The sequence below is a fragment of the Oryctolagus cuniculus genome, chromosome 15 (genome assembly GCF_964237555.1).
Source record: "Oryctolagus cuniculus chromosome 15, mOryCun1.1, whole genome shotgun sequence".
In the NCBI taxonomy this organism is placed as follows: domain Eukaryota; kingdom Metazoa; phylum Chordata; class Mammalia; order Lagomorpha; family Leporidae; genus Oryctolagus; species Oryctolagus cuniculus.
In genome coordinates, this window is record NC_091446.1 from 63,679,051 (window position 1) to 63,696,765 (window position 17,715).

At 43.3% G+C, this 17,715-nt stretch overlaps 1 protein-coding gene across 6 annotated transcripts in view; it reads right to left on the minus strand.

Annotated features, from left to right (window-relative positions):
* MICU1 (mitochondrial calcium uptake 1) overlaps positions 1–4,804 on the minus strand; it is a 229,765-nt gene extending 224,961 nt beyond the window's left edge. For 2 of the 6 annotated variants that reach the window (XM_002718431.5, XM_051823786.2), the window contains exon 1: positions 4,568–4,804. The gene's annotated coding sequence lies outside the window, so the exon portion shown is untranslated. Of the gene's footprint in view, positions 1–4,389 lie in introns of all 6 variants that reach the window. The other 4 variants (XM_070057806.1, XM_051823788.2, XM_070057805.1 and 1 more) reach the window with 2 other exon arrangements.
* Between the last annotated feature and the right edge of the window lie 12,911 nt (positions 4,805–17,715).

Here is a 17,715-nt window from a genome sequence, read left to right on the forward strand (position 1 = left end):
ATGAAGGAAGGAAGGAGGGGGATTGAGGAAGGGAAAGTGGAAGGGAGTGAAGCATGGTTATCTTCTTAGAATCGTACCTACGAAATACATGGAATCTTTTAAAATTAATAAAAATTTTAAAAATAAATAATTTGTTCAATGTTAAGAAATGATAAAGTTGGATGCTAGAACATAGATCTACTGATCTAAGCTAACACCTATGCCATCAATGTTAGTAATTAGAGTTCAAAATCCATTCAATTGAGCTGTTAACTTTTTTTTTCCATTGAAAACAAGACAGTGGAGTAAACAAGTGCTTCAGTTATACTTTCTCTTAGACAGTAATGAACTGGGACAGGAGTTTAGCCTAGTGATTAAGACACGGATGTCCCAAATCAGTGTCTCAGTTCAATGCCCAGATCCAGCCCTTGATTCATAGTTTCCTACTGATGCAAACCCTTGGAGACAGTGGTGATAACACAAGTAATGGGTTCCTGCCAACCACATGGGAGACCAGGACTGATTTCCCAGCTCCCAGCATTTACTGTGGGCATTTGGGGAGCAAATCAGTAGATAAGTGCGTGTGTACTCACTCTCTCAAATAAATAAATTTAAAAATATGTACGAAATGAGCCATCAGAATAAGCCATGTAGATACAAACACCAAAAAAAAAAAAATACAGGCATTAAGGTTAACTACAGTTTTAAAGTTAACTCCCAGTGACAGCAATTAGTGACAATTATACTGATTTGCATCTTATACAATGTTCAAAATAAAGTGGTTTGTAGACTAATAGATTTTTAAAAAAATATTTGGTAGAAAATATTTTTAAAAACATATTTGAAAGACTGATACAGAGGGAAACAGAAACAAGGAGAGATCTTCTATTTGCTGGTTCATTCTCCAAATGCCTACAACATACTGGCCAGGCCAGGCCAAAGCCAGAAGCCCAGAAATCCATATGGGTCTTCCACATGGACAGCAGAGATCAAAGTACTTGGGCCATCCTTTGCTGCATTCTCAGGTGCATTAGCAATAAACTGGATCAGAAGCAAAGTAGCCAGAATTTGACATGTGTCCCACGCAGCATCTTAACCCATTGTGCCAAATACCCACCCTGTATGCTAATAGATTTCTAAGTAATAACCAGGCATTCAATTGTATCAACCACATGTATCTAAATATTTAGAACATTTTTACTTACCATTTATAAATTATAATTTGTTAGTTTCACTCACAGTAATAAAAACATCAATAATCAATTTCAACAAACTAACCAAATACACAATATATTTAAGTTTATAAAACCTGAATATTCCAGAACAATGAATGGCACTATACATGCAACAATACAAATACATGCATTAAAAGAGTTTAAATTTCAAGTTTTTAAGTTAACCGATTTTTTTTTTCTTTTTGAAAGGCAGATAGATAGCATGCAACAGAGAAAGACAGAGAAGCACTGGGCTGATTCACTCCTCACATGCCTGCCAATAGTCAAAGCCAGAAGCCAGAAGTTCAATCTGGGTCTCCCACGTGGGTGGCAGAGACCCAAGTAGTTGAGACAGCATCTACTGCCTCCCAGGTTCTGCGTTAGCAGGAAGCTAGAAAGAAGCAGAGGTGGAACTCAAACCCAGGCAGTGATATGGGATATGGGCATCTCAAGTGGCATTCTTTACCACTATGCCAAATGCCTACCCCAAAAGCAAATATTTCAAAAAGGAAAAATCAACACAAAAATTATAAATACAGTTAATTTATATCTTGATAGGAAAGCAATAAAAAAACAAATGCATATAAAATCATTTTAGTAAACATCTGTTGTTTTTGTCCAGCTACCATTCTGACCTCACCAGAAAATAACATGTCAATATTCCTTTAGGAACTATCTGTCAGCTATTCATGTGGCTTGGGGCTGGCCTTGTAGTGTAGCAGGTAGAGCAGCTATCTCCAATGCCAGCATCCCATATGGGTGCCAGTTCTGTCCTGGCTGCTGCACTTCTGATCCAGCTCCCTGCTAATGACATGGGAAAAGCAGCAAAAGATGGCCCAAGTACTTGGGTCCCTGCCACCCATGTGGGTGACCCAGATTAATCTCTTGGCTTCAGCCTGACACAACCCCGGCCTTTGTGGCCATCTAGGGGGTGACTTAGCAGATGGAAGATCTCTATTTTTCCCTCTCTCACTCTTTCAAATAAATAAATCTTTAAAAAAAAATCATGGGATTTGAAACCATATTACCTTACATCCCAACTTCAAGGTAAGGAAAAAAGCCTATGCCTGGACAACAAACCATTCCATCACTGATCGTAGGGGCTGTCTCTAGGATGGGCAAAGACCTAAAGCAAGCCAATGAGACCCGTTTACAATACATGGCTGGAACAGCAGCAAAAAGGAAGCTCTGTTTCTTCCGGGGCTGCTGAGGTTGTAGACTGTAAGCCTAGTGCTATTACTACCATCTTTCCCACGAAGTCTGATCCCAGAGTCATTACTTTGCCACACTGAATTTCAAATATGCAAAGGGAAGTAGGGGTTACCTAGTAAGAAGCAAAAAGATTTAATAGGATTTCAACTTTCCCAGGCACATCAGCAGGGAGCTGGATCAGAAGTGGAGCAGCCAGGACTTGCAACAACATCCATATGGGATGCCAGTGCTGCAGGCTATGGCTTTACCAACTTTGTCACAGCACTGGCTCTGGATTTCAGCTTTCAACTTTCAATGCTATACTTGCTATAATGTTCCCATTAACAAAGATACACATATATTACTTACATAATGGGAAATACAAAACATTTTCAAATACTATCCCTGTGTTTTCTTCTCAAATACATTCAGGTATCAACACCTAGCGTCCAAAAAGCATTAACAAATTTCTCATAACTTAGACAGGACTTCTGTCTAAAAATACTCACCTTTTCCTCCTGGAATAAAAGTTATTTTCACTTTTGCATGGGGATAAAAGCCATGAGTAAACCTTTGCATCCTTTGGATCTGCACCCCTTTTTAGAGTGCTTTAGATTCAAGTCCCAGCTCAGCTTCCTGCCAATGCACACCCTGTGAGGCAGCAGGTGGCGGCTTAAGTAGTTGGGCCCTGGCTGCCCACATGGGAGACCTGGACTGAGTTCTCAGATCCCAACCTCAGCCTGGGCAGGCACTTAGACAGTGAACCAGCGGATGGGAGTCTTCTCTATCTGGCTGGCTCTCTTGTCTCTCTTTCAAATAAGTAAAGAAAAACAATTTTTAAAACTGATTCTCATTTAAAAAGGGATACATTAAACAAATCTATATGGAAAACATAGTGTTCAGCAAGTACTGAAAACCTGCTCAAGAAGTAAAAGCAAGCACAAAGACTGAAAGTGGCACAACTAGGTTTTAAAAACTTTGTTAATTACTTTAGTCCTGATCTCCTTAAGCTCAGGAGACAATCAAGAATAGGAACAAAGATAGCTGGAGCCCAGGCCCAGGGTCACCTTCTCACAGACAAGCAGCAACAGGTTATAAAGTTTTTAGGAGAGGCAACACTCAGCCAGCTCACGACCTGCACCACACCAGAGAGACACCAGGCCGGTCATAGTGGCCAACACCTTTTTGTCAAGATGCTGCCATCTTATTAACTTGTCACATGGTTCTAGGAAACTTCAACTTACACTCTATATTCAACACCAATTCTGTTTCAATCCGTCTGCAAACTCCAGATCACTTTCACATGTGACCCAAAGGGATGCTTTAATAAATGTTTATCAAAGAAGCCACCCAGAAAAGTGACAGAACATCTATCTTAAAAAGGAAGAAAATGGATCTTTCCAAGGTATCACAAGGAGGATAAAATCTTTTCCCCTCGCCCCTTAGCTGCAAATGCTTATTCTAGTTGAACTTAATACCTACAGTTTTTAGCCATCTAGAAGCGAAGGTAAGAAACCGTAAGATTACAGAGACCAGAACTTCAACAGCAGTCCGTTTTAACCTCTTTTCCCAACACTGAGAGTCAACATCACCCCGCCCATTCTCAAAACATAGTATGAGATGTGAGACGAAAAATATGAAACAGACGAGAACGCGAAAGCGATGCAAAAGGTTACAGCCGAACAGTCCAAGAAGCCTGCACTTTGCGTTGCTCCCCTCCGTCCCCAGCGATTTCCACTTCTTTCCGATTCGGTGATTAATATTTCTTCCTATCAACATTCAACTGCAAGCTCCCCCGCCCACTTCCAGCCACATCCACAAATTCCAAGAGAGCCGGTCTGGGCTACCGGGTCTGCTGGTCGCCCGTGAGCAAAGCGACACTGGCGGCCAGGTGACTCTACGGCTGGAAACCGGGCACTGACAAAAGTTTTCCCAGGACAGGAGAAGGGACGCGGCTGGGTGACGTGAAGGGAAGCAGAGGACCGGAGCTGGCGGGAATACATACTTCTCTCAGCAGCACCCCGAGCTGGGCGCATCGGGAAGACACCAACCCCGCCGGACCGGACAAGTTGCTGGTTTCCCGGGGCTGACAAACGGCCGGCCCCGGAGGCCAGGACCCTAAAGCTGTTTCGCCACTCTCCTCTCCGCTTCGCCCTCCCTAAAAGGCTATGCTCAACACTCACCCGTCCACGGCAGAGGGCCGGCAGCAATTCAGTCAAGGCCGCCCACCTCCGGCAACCATAGAGACGAAGAATCAGCTGGGACCAGCCTCTGCCTCCACCGCCCACCCTCACGTGACTCTCCCAGTCGCTGGGCCTGTCGGGACCGAGGCAAACTGCGTGTGGGAGGGGCACGCAGAAAAAGGAGCGGGAAGGGGCGGGGGAAGCAACTCGCCCCGCCCCGGCCTCGGGCCCCGCCCCGGCCTCGGGCCCCGCCCCCTCGCTGTGTAGGCGGGAAGGCGGGCTCTCAGAAGTCTTGCGGGGTTTCCTCTCCACAGGCAGCCTAGGAGTCAGTTAAGAAATGTCATTCTGTCTGTTGCCACCTGTTAGGTATTTGTTTTCCTGTTGGCTAGTGAAAAGAAAACTGGACCACAGTGAGTTGGGAATTATTTCTTTGGAACTGCATTTTTAGGTTTAAGTTCCCAGTGAAATTTCCTTGTTTTCTAGCCTTGAAGCTTTTTTTAGATCTAGAAACCTCTTCACTGCTCTCTGTCTTTTTGAGTGTTTATTTTGAATCTAATATTATTGTGAGTTTAGTCCACGAGCTACTAAAATCGCCCCACCCCCCGGGGAAAAAAAAATGTCTCTAGCTGAAGTTAAGGATAGGGAAAGCAGCATATAGTTAGGTCTTGGGGTTTTTCCTTATTTTTTTATTTTTTATTTTTTATTTTTAGATTTACTTTATTTATTTGAAAGACAGAGTCACAGAGAGAGGTAGAGACAGAGAGAGAGAGGTCTTCCATCTGCTGGTTCACTCCCCAGATGGCTGCAATGGCCAGAGCTGTGCTGATCCGAAGCCAGGAGCCAGGAGCTTCTTTCGGGTCTCCCACGCGGGTGCAGGGGCCCAAGGACTTAGGCCATCTTCCACTACTTTCCCAGGCCATAGCAGAGAGCTGGATCGGAAGAGGAGCAGCTGGGACTAGAACCAGTACCCATATAGGATGCTGGAGCCTCAGGCCAGGGCTTTAACCCGCTGCACCACAGTCTTGGGTGTTTCTTTTTCTTTTTTTTTTTTTTTTAATCTATTCAGCAAACCCAAGTCTTTTGGCTGGTGATTCTAATCAATTTACATTCAAGGTTAGTGCTGGTAGCTAAGAACTAACCCCTATCATTTTGTTGACTGGTTACTGATTGTACCTGCTCTGCCAGTGAATTTGGTAGTATCCTGTGTTCCATGATGTTTGCTTCCAACATAGGATTCCCTTGAGAATTTCTTGTAAGGCTGGACTGCTGGTGACACCCCTCTCCTGCTGTGCTAATGGAGTGAAAATATACCAGAGAGCCTTGAAATAAAATTGTGATTGAGAATTTACTTAGCAGAGCTGTGAGAAAGGCAACGACCAGGAAACAAAAGGAAGACAAACTGTCACTGACATTCAGCTGTGAAGCAGGCAAAATGAACTATTTTCTCAGTTTTTTTTTTTCCCCCTGAGAGGACCCTCCATCCCCTCTAACCTAAGAACACAAACTTGTATTCGTGGCCCAGGCCGACACTTTTCCCCCAGCACAGGTTTCTTCACCCCAGTCTGTGGGATGGAGCCCTTCCCTCACTTACAGGTAGGAGCCAGATGAAGACCCCTGAGTGATGGGATAGGGGCTGGGAAACTAAGGTTGGAACTCGTAAGCAGGGATTTTTTTTTTTCCATTGTGTTTGAAAAGCAAAGAGACAGAGATCTTCCATCTGCTGGTTCACTCCTCAAATGTCCACAACAGCCAGGTCTGGGCCAGGCCAAAGTTAGGACCCTGGAACTCAATCCGGGTCTCGTACTTGGACCGCCACCTGCTGCCTCCCAGGGTGTGCATTAGCAGGAAGCTGGATAAGAAGCACAGTAGCTGGGACTTGAACAAGGTGTTGGAGCATGGATGCAGGCATCCCAAGTGTGACTTACGCCATTGCATTACTGAAGATTACAAAGGAATTTTATGTATGTTATACCTATCAGTATTTACCATACTGATAATTAAAATTGAAAATTTCTAATGTTTAGTCATTTTAAAATAACAAATCCATTATATGTGGACCTAGATGACACTTAATGAAAAATAACTTTAAAATGACAATAGCATAGTTTTACATTCTTTAATGGCTAGCCTAATAGAACACAGCAGATTGTCCTGTCTTTTCTGCATTCCATGTTGCTCTTTGACATGTGTAACCTCTACACTCAAGACAGAATGAGTGATAAAGGTAAATAACAGTATTTTATTAAATATTGCTTTACAGGTGACTGAAAAGGGTTTCAGGATCCCCTAGGAGTTCTCTGAGTACACTTCAAGAATTTCTTTTAGGGGGTCTGGCCTTGTGGTGTAGCAGAATAAGCTGCTACGTGCAGCGCTGGCATCCCATATGGTCACTAGTGAGTGCTGGCTGCTCCACTTCCTATCCAGCTCCTAGCTAATAGCCTGGGAAAGCGGCAGAGGACAGCCCAAGTGCTTGGGCCCCTGCACACACTTGGGAGACTAGAAAGAAGCTCCTCGCTTCAGCCTGGCCCAGCCTTCTGTAACTCTGCCTTTCAAATACGTAAAATAAATCTGTAAAAAAAAATTTCTGTTTTAAACTATACAAATGTTACTTTTTTGTTTGTTTGGTCATGTTGGCACCCAGTGGAACATTTAACAGAAAGCAGAACGTGACAGACAACTTGCAGACTAGAGACTAGACCAATCTTTTAAATGTGAATATTCTTTCTTTATTACTCAAGAATATAGAGTAAGGGTGGGCATTGGCCATAGCAGTTAAAACGCCATTGAGATGCCCGCATCCTAAAGCAGAATGCCTGTGTTTGAGTCCTGGCTCTGTTGTCCCTTCCAGCTTTCTGGTAATGTGCACCCTGGGAGGCAGCAGTCATGGCTCAAGTACAAGGGTTTCTGCCACCCGTGTGGGACAACCAGTTTGAATTCCTGGCTCCCGGCTTTGGCCTAGCCCAGTCCTAGTTGTTGTAGGTATTTGGGGAGTGAATCAGATGGTGGGAGAACTCTCTGTGTCTCTCTGTTTCAAACAAATAAAGGTCATGTGTTGTGGTGCAGTGGGTTAAGCTGCAGCTTGGGATGCCTGCATCCAGTATTGTAGAGCCTGATATCAAACTCCACCTCCACTTCCAACCCAACGTCCTGCTAATGCTTCTGGGAAGCAGCAGCTGATGGCCCAAGGACTTGGAGTCCTGCCCCCTAACCCGGATTGAGGTCCTGCTTCCTGGGTTCAGTCTGGCTCAGCCCTGGATGTTTCAGGTATTTGGAGAGTGAACCAGAAGATGGGAGATCTCTGCCTCTCTTTGTCTCAATATCTCTCCCTCTGCCTTTCAGATAAATGAGTTTAATTAAAAATTTTTTTAAGATATTAGTAAGCATACTTCAGGGTCATAAATATACATAGGCACAGTCTACATTAGAAATTGGTCCCCCACCTAATAGTGTACTTCGGGCTGCCATGCAAGATACATAATATCACTAATGAAATTTTATAGCCTCTGCACAATCTAATACTAAGACCCCTTTGTTGACCAATATAGTTTGGATTAAAATTCATTTCACATACACATGCCTATATTGAATTCCTGCCATATGCAAGGTTCATAACAGGAGCTGGGCTTATTAAAATTTATAGACTCACTTTCTGCCCTTGGGCAACTTATAAATAGTCATCCTTTGATAACCATAGGGAAATGGTTTCCAGGAACCCCCAAGGATGCAAAAATCTCTGGGATGTTCAAGTCCCTTATATTATATGATATAGTATTTGCATAGCAAAAAAGTATGTATAGCCTCCAATATGCTTAAAATCATCTGTAGATTATTCAGAATACCTAAAACAATGTAAATGCTATGTAAATAGTTGTTTTATTGTATTTTTTAGGAAATAATATCTGTGTATATTTAATACGGAAGCAAGCAGTTCCAATCTGCAGTTGGTTGAAATCATGGATGCAGAAACCAAGTTTACATAGGGAAAACTGTATAGAATGAGATTTGTATCCTGGTATAAGTGCAATTTTTATTTTTTGTATTTTTGCCAAGCCTAATATTTCCCAAATGCATTTGGTGATCAGATGCCTCAGAATTATCTGTGGGGATTTAAAAATTACAAATCACTAGATTATGAGATAATGCTGGGTTTTGTTTGGTTTTGGTTTTAAAGGTTTATTTACTTATTTCAAAGGCAGAGAGAGAAAGGGACCCATCTTCCATCTGCTGGTTTACTCCCCAGGTAGTCACAATAGTCAGGTCTGTCCAGGCCAAAGCCAGAAGCCAGGAACTCCATCCTGGTCTCCCATATGCACCAGGGAAAGCAGTGGAGAATGGCCCAAATGCTTGGGCCCCTGCACGCCCATGGGAGACCCAGAAAAAGCTCTAGATTCCTGGCCTTGGCCTGGCAAAGCCCTGGCCATTGTGACCATTTGGGGAGTGAACCAACAGATGGAAAATCAATCTCTCCCTTTCTCTCCCTCTCTGTAACTCCACCTTTTAAATTAATAAAAAATAAATCTTTCTTAAAAAAACAATCGGGCTATTGAAAGTCCCAGGTAATTTCCATGCAAGGATGAGATTGGGAATGAATTTTAAATCCTCTATATGCCACAAAGGAGTAGACTTGGTCTTTGCCTGAACACCATCTCACATAAAATATGATCTCTGTCTCATCTTTGGTATTTCAAAAGTAAATTCTGACCTGTGCCATCAAAAGAGAGTATTTAATTTCATGCAGTTAAAATGCAAGTTGATACACATTTTTGAAATTTTATAGTTCATCTACCTTTATTACATAAAAATATGCGATATTATCCATTGATGAACAGTCTCCAACATATTATACCACTGGAAAAAGCAAAACAACTTTTGCAACAAGCATTTAACTACCAAAAAATTGTTAATTTATAAAGCTTGATTCAACTTGTTTAAAATAAATTCAGTGAAATGTCCCTTGTTTCATTATGCTTATCTTTGAGGTTCTATAGATTATGGTATTTCAAAACCTATGCAGTTTTCCCATCACAGATTTCTCTTGAGGATTGTATTATGCTCCAGTAAGCTACCTAGAGACTTATTATTCATAATCGCCATTACAATGAGTGTTCTTTCCTAATAATTGTGACTGGAATTAATTATATTCAAATAAATAAGAAAAAAAACTAAAAACAAGCTTAAATCCTTCCTTTCAAACCCTTACAAAGAGGGGCGGAGGAATAGCTAAATAAACCATAAATATGATTTACAAAAGTGGAAGCATATTCTTCATTGAAACTGACTTCAAAGTTAAAGAATCCCTGCCCAGACTTTCATTTCTAAACACCTTTCCCCACAAAAAGGAACTGGGGCTTCATGGAGAAATGCCTGACTTCAGGGCTGGGGCAGGAAGGTGGAAGAAGACCTAGATCATACAGTTGGGGCAGAGAGTAGGAAAGTACTCACAAAATACAAAGGGAGCACATCCAAAGTAGCCAGCTTGGGGCTTTGTGGTGCAGTAGACTAAGTCGCCATGTGGGTGGGACACCTGCTTCCCTTATCAAAGTGCCAGTTGGAATCCCAGCCACAACACTTCTGATCCAGCTCCCTGCGAATGTGCCTGGGAAGCAATGGATGATGGCTCAAGTACTTGAGTTCCTGATACCCACGTTGGAGACCACTCTGCCTTTCAAGTAAATTAAAAAAAAAAAAAAAAAAAAGCCAGTATAAAGTACTTCTCACTGGCCACATCTAGGATAATTGGGGTTTTAAAATAAGAATAATGAATTACAACAAGTTGAATAAGTTAAAAATCCATTCATCAAATAGAAAAAATTGGGGGGAGGGAGTGCTGTTTTCCTTGAAGTAGAATTCCTATTGATAAAACTAGAGAGAGTAGTGGAGTAGGGAAACCACAGTTTTACAACTATCATAGTAATGATTGTTTGGGTAAACATCATCAATGGATAATGAATCCCGGTCAGGAAGAGCAGAGTGAAGTTCTTTGAGAAGCAGGATAGTTCATGTTTTCCAACTTTCCCCCAACAGCTTGTGTATTTTCTGCAAGGCAGAGTGGTAAACATGCATTGAAAACAAACAACACTTTGGAAGGCAACTCTGCTCACCACCATAAAACACCCTTAGGGAGCGCTTGGCCCAGAGATCATATTCTTTCTTTTTTTTTTGTAAAAGATTTATTTATTGGGCCCAACACTGTGGCATAGCAGGTATAGCCACTGCCTGCAGTGCTGGCATCTCGTATGAGCACTGGTTCATGTCCCAGCTGCTCCACTTCCTATCCAGCTCTCTGCTAAGGCCTGGGAAAGCAACAGAAGATGACCCAAGCCCTTGGGCCCCTGCACCCGTGTGGGAGACCCGGAAGAAGCTCCTGGCTCCTGGCTTCAGATTGGCGCAACTCCGGCCGTTGCAGCCAGTTGGGGAGTGAACCAGCAGATAGAAGACCTCTCTCTCTCGCTGTGCCTCTCCTTCTCTCTGTGTGACTCTAACTTTCAAATAAAAAAAAATTATTTATTTACTTGAGAGGCAGAGTTACAGAGAGAGTGAAAGACAGAGAGGTCTTCCATCTGCTCGTTCACTCCCCAGATGGCCACAATGGTGGGAACTGGGCGGATTAGAAGCCAAGAGCCTGGAGCTTTTTCTGAGTTTCCCACATAGTTGTGGGGCCCCAAGGACCTGGCCCATCCTCTACTGCTTTCCCAGGCCATAGCAGAGAGCTGGATCAGAAGTGGAGCAGCTGGGACACAACCTGGCACCCTTATGGGATGCCAGCACTACAGGCAGAGGCTTAATCTATACCACAGTGCTGGCCCCAAGATCATATTCTTTCATATAAAATTCCCTGAGAAGGACACAACATCACTTGAATCATGACGAAACATCAAGCAAACCCATGCTAAGGATTGCTCTCTGAGGTAACTGCCATGAGACTGGGGAATTACCTAGCCTATATTAAAAGAGACCAAGTAGTTTTGACAAATAAAATCCATCCATGGGGGTGAGTATTTGGCCTAGCAGCTAAGGAACTAGCTAAGACACTGCTTGGGATACCTACCTCCAATATCAGAGTGCCTGGGTTCAATTCCCAGTTCTGGCTCCTGACCCCAGCTTCCTATTAATGTACCTCCTGGAAGGCAGCGTGTCCTGGCTCAAGTAGTTACGTTCCTGCCAGCCACACAGGAGTCCTGGATTGAGTGCCTGGCCCCTGGCTTCAGCCTAAGCCAGGCCTGGCTCAGCTCTGACCATTGCAGGCACTTGAGGAGTGGACTACTGGATGGGAGACCTCTGGCTGGCACATGCTCGCTCTGTCTCTCTCCCCCCACACTTCCTACCCTCTAAAATAAATAATTAAAAATTTTAAAAGATTCATTTATTTGAGTGGCAGAGTTATAGAGAGAGAGAGAGAGAAAGAGGTCTTCCATCCACTGGTTCACTCCCTAAATGGCCACAATGGCCGGAGCTGGGCCAATCTGAAGCCAGGACCCAGGAACTAAGAGCTTCTTCCAGATCTCTCATGTGGGTGCAGGGGCCTAAGCACTTGGACCATATTCTACTGCCTTCCCAGGCCATTAGCAGAGAAATGGATCAGAAGAGGAGCAGCCAGGACTCAAACCTGCACCCATACGGGATGCTGGTGCCACAGGCAGAGGCTTAACCTACTATGCCACAGGTGCTGGCCCCAAATAAATAATTTTTTAAAGCACCAGAACCTGATCTCAATTTCTCTCTTAGACGTCATTCCAAAATGGGCTAGAATATTCATCATCAACCTTTTAATTGTTTTTAGACATTTTATTTTTTTCTACTTTTTAAAAAAAATTTTTTTTTCAAAAACAGAGTGACAGTGAGAGGGAGAAACAGAGACAGAGACAAAGAGATTTTCCATCTGCTGGCTCACTCCCCCAAAGACCTGCAATATCCAGCGCTGGGCCAGGCTGAAGCCAGGAGCCAGGAACCCCATCTGGGTCCCCCATGTGGGTAGTAAGAATCCAAGTACTTGGGCCATTATCTGCTGCTTCTCAGGCACACTAGCAGGAAGCTGGATTGGAAGCAGAAGCAGAACTGAATCCCAGGCACTCTAATATAGGATGTGGATGTCCCATGCAGCTGAACCTGCTGGGCCACACGCCTGCCCATAGTAATTTTATTTCCACTTTCATTATCAGAGCCAAATGGTATCTTTTATCATTTTGTTAATTATATATTACCAGCAAGAAGGAAAGCAGAATCTACAAAAGGCCTCAAAATTTCCTAATCCCAGTTCCAGGAACTCTTCATATCTGCAACCAAAATTTGATTTTACATGTTTTAGGAGGCTGACTAATTGAACCAGTTATCTAGATTAATCAAACAACAGAGAAGAAGCAAAAATGGTTCATTTGTTCTAGTTACTAGTTTTTCAACTTTCTGTAAGCATTTTAGTTTCCTCTAAAATAATCCCCCAGTTGATTTTTCCCTATATTTAAATGTTAATGGTCCCGGCTAGCGCAGCTCACTTGGCTAATCCTCCGACTGTGGCGCCGACACCCCAGGTTCTAGTCACAGTTGGGGCACCAGTTCCATCCCGGTTGCTCCTCTTCCAGTCCAGCTCTCTGCTGTGGCCCGGGAAGGCAATGGAGGATGGCCCAAGTGCTTGGGCCCTGCACCCACATGGGAGACCAGGAGGAAGCAACTGGCTCCTGGCTTCGGATCGGCGCAGCGCACCAGCCATGGCGGCCATTTCGGGGGTGAACCAACGGAAGGAAGACCTTTCTCTTTCTCTCTCTCTCTCTCTCTCTCACTGTCCAACTTTGCCTGTTTTTTAAAAAAAAATGTTAATGGCCCTATCAATTTTAAACATTTATAAATTATGAAGGAATGCATACCCTTAAACAATTGAGAAGCATTTGAAATAAAAAATGATTTTTTTCCAATCTAATGTTACCCACAAATATAATCAGTGCTAAGTTTTTGTGTCTTTCCATTTTCTAAGCGTCTATCAGTATGTGTAGCTGTAAATATACATAACTTTTGTCTTTTAATTGGGACTCATTCTGTACAACATGTTCTTTTGTTTATTATTTGACAGGCCTATTAATTTTTATTTTATCAAAGCAACATTTTTAAAAAATATTATTTCTTTTTTAAAGAAAGATTTATTTTATTTATTTGAAAGAGTTGGCTGGCACCGTGGCTCACTAGGCTAATCCTCCGCCTTGCGGCATCGGCACACCGGGTTCTAGTCCCGGTCGGGGCACCGGATTCTTTCCCAGTTGCCCCTCTTCCAGGCCAGCTCTCTGCTGTGGCCAGGGAGTGCAGTGGAGGATGGCCCAAGTGCTTGGGCCCTGCACCCCATGGGAGACCAGGATAAGTACTTGGCTCCAGCCTTCGGATCAGCGCAGTGCGCTAGCCGCAGCGCGGCCAGCCGCGGCGGCCATTGGAGGGTGAACCAACAGCAAAAAGGAAGACCTTCTCTCTGTCTCTCTCTCTCACTGTCCACTCTGCCTGTCAAAAAAAAAAAAAAAAAAAAAGAGTTACAGAGAGAGGTAGAGAAAGAGAGACAGAGGGAGAGGGGTCTTCCATCTGCTGGTTCATTTCCAAATGGCCACAACGGTCAGAGCTGAGCTGATCCGAAGCCAGGAGCCAGGAGGTTCTTCAGGGTCTCCCACGTGGGTGTAGAGGCCTAAAGACTTAGGCCATCTTCTATTGCTTTCCCGGGTACATTAGCAGGAAGCTGGATCAGAAGCCTCGCAGCTGGAACTTGAACCAGCGCCCATATAGGATGCCGGTGCTGCAGCCAAGGTTTTAACCTGTTGTGCCACAGCCCCAGCTTTTAAAAGTGAAACAATTGGAACTAGAAAAAGTTTTCTTCTACTCATCATGCAACACATTCACAAGTTTTAAAATTGTTAAAGTACAAAGCTGCATACCTTTGTCCCTGAGACATCACATCTACTCATAGGCAACCAGCAAAACTGGTTTTTATGCATCCTTCATTCATATTCACACAAATCACTTCATATCACTGTATAAAAGACTTCATTAGCTTTTCTTGTTAGTATATAGTGTTACATTTTAACACATACACACACACACACCTACACCTTCATTTAATCAGTCACCTGGTTTATGCCATTAAACATTTAGGTTATTTCTGATTTTTGCTCTTACAAATAATCTGCAATGAATAATCTTGAAAATGCGTCATTTGGCTGTGTGCGAGTCACTGGAATTAATTCCTGGCCAGAATGGTAGAGTCTGAAGTTCCGCAGCCTGGTTTCTCTGGGAAACAGACTTTGAGGCAGAATTTCAAGTTCAAGATGTTTATTAGAGGCTGCCCTCAGGTTCAACAGCTGTGGAAGGGAGGAAGCAGAGGCAGAATTAGGCAGAGGAAGAAGCTGACCTGTGATGCACTCGCTCAGCCTCTGTTAGCCCCAGAGGGAAGCCACGGAATGAACTGACTCATGAGAGCTGTTCTGCATTGGGTAGGAATGGCCGGGCCTTTACCTCAGTCACTGGATGTGGGTTGCCCCAGAAAATCATGAAGCGGCTGACAGCGAAAGTTATCTGCTGACAGAATTCCCAGCAGCCTGGGCAACAGACATTTCTGGAAAGAAGTATCTACATTTTGTAATCTTGATAGACTTTACCAAATTGCCGTATAGATTTATGCTCCACAAACAGTGTATGAGTGTGTCTGTTTACCCATTATCCTCCCTGACATAACGTGCTGTGAAACTTCTCTGTATTTGCCAGTCTGATTGGGTGAAATGTGATATCTCATTGTACAGCGGTGTGTGCATAGCAACGTTTCAGTCAACAGTGGACTGCATCGGGCTGTAATGGAGCTGAGGAATTCCTGTCGCCTGGGGTGTCCTGGCTGTCCTAATGTTGTGACACAAAGCATGACTCACATGTGTGTGGTAGGGCTGGTATAAACAGGCCTGCTGGGCTGCCCGTCGTATAAAAATATAGCACACACAATTATGCGTAGTATGTAAAACTTGATAATAAATGGCTCTGTTACTGGTTTATGTATTTACCAGCTATACTTTTTTTTTTTTTTTTTTTTTTTTTTGCCAGGCAGAGTGGACAGTGAGAGAGAGACAGAGAGAAAGGTCTTCCTTTTCCATTGGTTCACCCCGCAATGGCTGCTGCAGCCGGCGCATGGCAGCCAGTGTACCATGCTTATCCGAAGCCAGGAGCCAGGTGCTTCCTCCTGGTCTCCCATGGGGTGTAGGGCCCAAGCACTTGGGCCATCCTCCACTGCCTTCCCCGGGCCATAGCAGAGAGCTGGACTGGAAGAGGAGCAACTGGGACAGAATCCGGCGCCCCAACCAGGATTAGAACCTGGGGTGCGGAGGATTAGCCTATTGAGCCGCAGCACTGGCCTACCAGCTATACTTTTTAACCCAATTTCAAAGTATACTCCTTATAGTTATTTTTTAAAATATGTATTTTATTTATTTGGAAGGCAGAGTTAGAGAGAGAGAGAGAGAGAGATCAATCTTCCATCCACTGTTTCACTTCCTCAAAAGGTAACAACGTCCAGGTCTGGGCCAGATCAAAGCCAGGAGCCAGGAGCTTCTTCTGGGTCTCCCACATGGGTGGCAGGGGCCCAAGCACTTGGACCATCTTCTGCTGCTTTTTTATGCTATTAGCAGGATGCTGGATTGGAAATAGAACAGCCAGGACTCAAACCAACACCTATAGGGGATGTTGGCATTGCAGGTGGCAGCTTTATCCACTACATCACAATGCCGGCCCCTATAGTTATTTTTTTTATTTTATTTTATCATAAAACATATGCTCATTTACTACAGCAGCAGCCTCGTACATCTTGTGTTTGTTGTATCTGTTTATTGTATCAAGAGACCACTTCATGTGGTTGGCCTACACCATCTAGGTGTGTACAGGTACATTCTGTGATGTTCACACAGCAACGAAGTTATCGAATGATGCAGTTCTCAGAAGGTATATCTATCATTAAGAGACTCATGGCTGTGTTTTTTAATTTTCCTTTTTATTAAAAAAGGTTTTATTTATTTTGTTGAAAGGCAAAGAAAAAGAGGAAGAGACAGAGATCTTCCATACACTCATTCCCCAAATAGCTGCAACAGGCAGTCTTTACCAGACTGAAACCAGGAGCCAGAAATTCCATTTGGGTCTCCCACATAGGTGCAGGGGCCCAAGTGCTTGGCTCTTCCTCAGACTTCCCAAGATCATTAGCAGGGAGCTAGACTTGAACCGACACTCTGATATGGGATGCCAGCAACGCAAGCAGTGGCTTAACCTGCTGCACCACAATGCTAGCCCCAGTTTCCCCTATTTTAAAAAAGAGTTTATTTTTAAGGGAATTTGAATGAATTTTATATGTGTTTTTACTGTGTATTTCTCTGAATTGTTGATTTATATTCTTATTTTTCTATTGTGTTAAAAAATTTTAAGTGAGATATAGAAATTTTATGCTAGATAAATTAGCCATACTCTCACCATACCCGCTCCCAATCTAACCATATAATATTTTGTTAAACTAACATTTTATGTTTAAAATATTATGGTTATGTAAACATTATTCACAACTGAGTCATGTGGACTATTATAGTTACCACCTCTTACACCATTTTCTTCTTTTCCTGCCTTAACAATTGGCTTATTTCCTTAATATGCTTTGTTTTCTCTGTGTCTGGCACCAATTCTCCTCTAACTCTCGAACAGATGTACTACTGTAGTCTGTGCCACGGACATCTCTTGCCTAAATTATCAGGATAATTGCTTCCTTATGAGGCAATCCAACTGCCTCCTTGTAATCTCCCCATTTCTGCCCTTGTCTGACTATAGTCTATTCTCAAGCCAGTTATTGGTGATTACGAGGGCCCTCCAGGAACTGTCACATCCCTCCCCACTGTCTCTCTGTCCTCATTTCCCTGGGCTCCGGCATCTCTAACTTTCATGACTCTTCACCATTACCGGCATATACCACATGACTGGTTTTTTGTTTTTGTTTGTTTGTTTGTTTTGTTGTTTTTTTTTTTTTTTTGTACCATTGTGGGGAGCAACTGAGACTAGACTAAGTTACTGGAATTAAGACTTATTCTATGCATCTGCTCTCCCACAATATGGCGCTGAGAGAAGAGAGAAACCAAACAACTTCTACGCAGATGCCTCTCGCCAAT